The 4,450-nt window shown below is 35.2% G+C and overlaps 1 long non-coding RNA gene across 2 annotated transcripts; it reads right to left on the reverse strand.

The window, feature by feature from the left end:
* LOC109707916 lies at nt 572-3,319 on the reverse strand. Of its 2 annotated transcripts, none has more exons than XR_002215584.1 (3): nt 3,092-3,319; nt 1,321-1,474; nt 572-1,200 (listed from the first exon to the last, which is right to left on the reverse strand). It is a non-coding gene; the product is annotated as an uncharacterized LOC109707916 (long non-coding RNA). The 2 variants fall into 2 exon arrangements; XR_002215585.1 differs by having other exon boundaries at nt 1,321-1,513.

The following is a 4,450-nucleotide window of genomic DNA, read 5'->3' on the forward strand; positions in this document are numbered from 1 at the left end:
AAAATCTACATAAAGCTAGCTATATGGCTCTAGATAATATGATTTCCCTTCAAAGCAATTCAAAGAGATCATAAGAGTTTGACTCACCTTGCTCAAATGGAATGTCTTTCACTGCAGAGCCTGATGCCACTTGCATTATTAAATAGACAAATAAGTACCTGAGTATGAGTCAAAAGAAACTTTCTAATATTTGATTTCATCTAATATTGCATTAAAATTATTCTGCTCGATTCTCGCACATGATATTCTAACGAAATACAGCTAAAATTTCCACTCTCTGAAGCTGTAAGAAAGATTGAATGAAGTCTAAAATTTATAGAAAAGAGTTATAAGACAGGCACTTCTATCCATCCAAAGAAAACTCATGAAGCAGCAATGCAATCCGAAAGAAAGAACTCACTCGAAACCCCAAAAACTGTTAAGTTGGTTGTTCTGAAGAAGTCGATATTTGACGATCACAAACTCCCTACGAAAATAAGTTTGATATTTTGTTCAAACAGAGAAAATAAAAACAAAAATTGAGGCATGGACAGGCAAGAATGAATATGAACTTATCATCGACAGTGCAATATACGCAAACAAGGTAGTAGTCATGGACATTTATTTAATTATAGTTCACACTGTACATGACCAGAAGGCCACTTTGTCCAGAAATACATAGATCTGGTAGCAAACCACAAACATACTATAGCATAAGGTCTTTATGTATATATATATTGCTTAAACACACTGCATCCCCTTAACTTGAAGTTACCAAGTCCATCACCATGGTTCTAATGACACGGAACAGGAGACCAATCGCACAAATTATTGATTGTTGGCCGGCGGTGCGAATTGTCAACAGATATGCTAGAAGGACGAAAGTCGGTTGCATTTCCATTGTTATTTGCTGCATCGCCGTTCGTACTATTGCTCCCATTGCTTGTGGCTTCTTGTACATGGCTAGTCGCTGAATCCACCGGGTTCTTTTCCGTATTCCTCACAAGACTCTTGATATCTAACTTGTTTTCTGCATCATCCTTGCTATTAACACGGAAGTGAAGATACTTACGTGGCAGTGCATGTTCATTGGTCTTTACTCCTCGAAGAGTAAAGACCAATGCATCCTCCTGAGCTCCTATGCCATCTGCAGGAGCTTTCTGGAAGATCATCATCAAAGCAAATATGGTGAGAAGTGTCGGTGAGGTCTTCATGGATATGCTGCAGATACATAGTTAAAACAAACATTTATCAGTTATCCGATTTGAGAATTTTGAGTCTATACTGCATGTAACATATGATGATTAAATTTTAGACTAAATTAGTAGAACAAAAACCCACCTTCGGACTTTTCCTCAAACAAGTATGAGTTAATGAATATCAGTGAGCGCTACCTATATATAGCTTCAATGTCAAGCCCATCTGACCAAGGTAAATCGAGAAAAACATCATGCTCCTGGTGGTTGATTGTGCTCGCGCATGTTTGATAAGAACCCTAGTGTGCACAAGATGATAATTATTAACACGCGCGCACCTACAACATAGTGGAGAATAATAATCTTGTCCCCAAATAATGAAAGTTGATTTTCATCAGTAAATTATTAAATAATTTTATTCAGTTAATAGTTTGTGAAAATTGTCATATTGCGAAAGTATTTTTTTTTCAGCATATTGTAAGACCTGATACAAAACTAGTCATGAAGAAGTAGAACATGTCATACAATACAACAACAATACAAATGTATACATAACAAGTCAATCCTATGTTTGTTTGGACTCTACGAGTGGTCTCTTTATATACGAGATTTACAATAACAATACGAATGTATACATAACATGTCAATGCCAGATTTATTTGGACTCTACAAGTGGTCTCCTTATTTACTAGTTTTTATTAAACCAAGCATGACACAATAAATAATGAATTTCCCAAAGATCTTTCGCATCCAAAAAGTGCACAGGATTATTAGCTTTTCATGTTACTTGAATGTCAGAACTTCCCAGCAAAGCCAACAGAAAGAAGCCCAAGACATGCTAAATTTATACTTTTGATCAAACCAAACAGGTTGTTAAAGTATCTTCAGGTGCATAAGTCAGGTATCTAAATTTATGAACAACAGGTGTCTATGCCACGGAATGAAAATTCATAGAAAATGTGAAAGAAGTTCCTAAAATTAAATCTAAATTCGCTTAACATGAAGCAATGGCTGAAGCTGGAAAAGGCCAACCAGAACAATTATCTGTAGTGTTTTTATCTAGAGTAATGTTAAATTATAGGTTAGGATTCAAAAGGAAATTGAAATCAAGGTTCCCCAATTGAAACATGATTGCCGGTCCTTAATGATTCTATGGAGTTATACAAGACAGAATTACTAAGGCAGACCAATCCAATAATGGATGCTACTGATTGCTCGTTTTAAGGTTACGCAGTCCCATTATGAAATGTCAAAGAATCTGATTAATGAACAATGACTAGCTATGTTACACAAATACGGATATGGGAAGCAGATACGACACAATATGGTTAGTGCATCCATCATGTATCCATCAAGAATCCGATAATTTTCCGAATGTTCAAAAATGTCGGATACTTCTATAAAGTATCCAACATGTATCGGACATGTATCGCGCGAGCATTGGTATCTGATATATATCTGATACGATTCGACAAGCAAAATGAGGTATCTGTGCATCATAGATCATAGCCTATCAACTCCAAGATTACAATTCACCAATAACGCATTTGCTCATGCTGACCGAGGACTAGAAGAACAGAGATCATTTCTCGGAAAATCTAAACCAAACGAACCATTCATCTCTTAAAACGAAATTTAAACCATCTGATGCCGTCTTAAAAATCGCAGTTTTAGTGACTTTTTTCTTATTCTGCAGTGAGAAATGGTCGACTATTTTATGCCTAGGCAACAGGTTTTCAAAACTTATGTTAATTATCACAATGCAAACTACTCAAAGATTGTAGATGGCTTGAATTGAGATTGTAAGGCCTCCTAGGGTTGAAAGGGGAAGGGGCCATGGGAGGATAAGGATAAGTATAAGGTTAGGGTTAGGGTTTAAATTGGAGAGGGGAGACGGAGAGGGAGAGAGAGAGTACCTTTTGCTACCATTGGAGGAGGGCTTGTGGAGTGGAGTTAAGGAAGGAGAGGAAGCGGGGGCTCGAGCTCGAGCTCGAGGTCAAGGGAGCCATGGCGATGGCGTGGGAGAGGAGAGGAGGACGAAGTGGCGATCACATTTTGAAAACCCTAAAATGCCGCGCGAGGGCGGTAGGGCGAGGGCGGTATATTTCGAGCGATTTCGCTCCCGCGACGTTACCCGCCGCCGATTTTAGAATTCGTCGGTACTTTGTTTTCTTTTCCCCTTTTTTTTAAGCTGAATTGAAGTCGGCAAAGTTTCTTGATGTCGGCGCCGACTACAAGTCTTCTCTGTTACATTTAGGCTTTGTATATAAAAAAAAAAAAACTAATTTATTTCGCTAACCGCAGAAAATCACATTGCATGTCTTGTAATGAATCGGTAACAATATATTTTCTGATGCTTACATAAAGACGAAGATAGATGTTATTACATATTTTCTCCTTAACTCTACTTTATCTAATAACATTAAATGAATCTCAATACAAATAGACCCTTAAACTATATTATAAGAATAATGACAATCAATCAAAAACTCCACATGCATGTGATAAAAAAATTATATTTTTGTATATAAAATTACTATCTTGCACTTCCTATGCAGTGTGTGTCTATATATATATATATAGAAAGAACTAGGCTAAAATATTATTAATAGCACCAAGTTATTGTTTGCTTATTAAGTTTTCAGCTTTTGGATGAAACGATGTACGGTTAGAATGATAGTGATTTTCTAGGATTAAGTAGGTGGTTGGTTGAATAGTATAATCTAACGGATGAAAATAATCAAAGAGGTGGATCGAACGATAAAAAATTTAGTAGCACAAAGTGCTTGATGCTATCGATAACATTATAGCTGGACTCTATATATACATACATATATTATAATAGACCTTTTCCTATCTCTGTCATGTGTCAACCATCAAATTGCTGATTATATTTAATTGCAAATCTAAATTACTAAAAATCTCCTGTTTAAAAATCATTAGCAGTGTAGTTTCAACTGATTTTCAGTTATTTGAAATTATTTCAATGAATATAAGAAAATTAAATCTGATGATTAATTTTTTGTCATATATATTTGCCATAATTTGGACTTCTTAAATGTAAGAATAATTATCAATCCAAAAATATCTTTTATAATTTCTTTATTAGTTCTGAAATTAAGGATATACAAAAGAGAAAAAGTGTATAATAAAAAGGTACAAAATAGAGAAATATTTTGATCCTGGTAACGCCAACCTCTCTAATAAGCTTATATCAATTATGAATAGATCTACAAATAAGAATCTCATCATATGAAATAATATAATCTTAGATA

This window comes from Ananas comosus, linkage group 3 (assembly GCF_001540865.1).
Source record: "Ananas comosus cultivar F153 linkage group 3, ASM154086v1, whole genome shotgun sequence".
Classification (NCBI taxonomy): Eukaryota; Viridiplantae; Streptophyta; class Magnoliopsida; order Poales; family Bromeliaceae; genus Ananas; species Ananas comosus.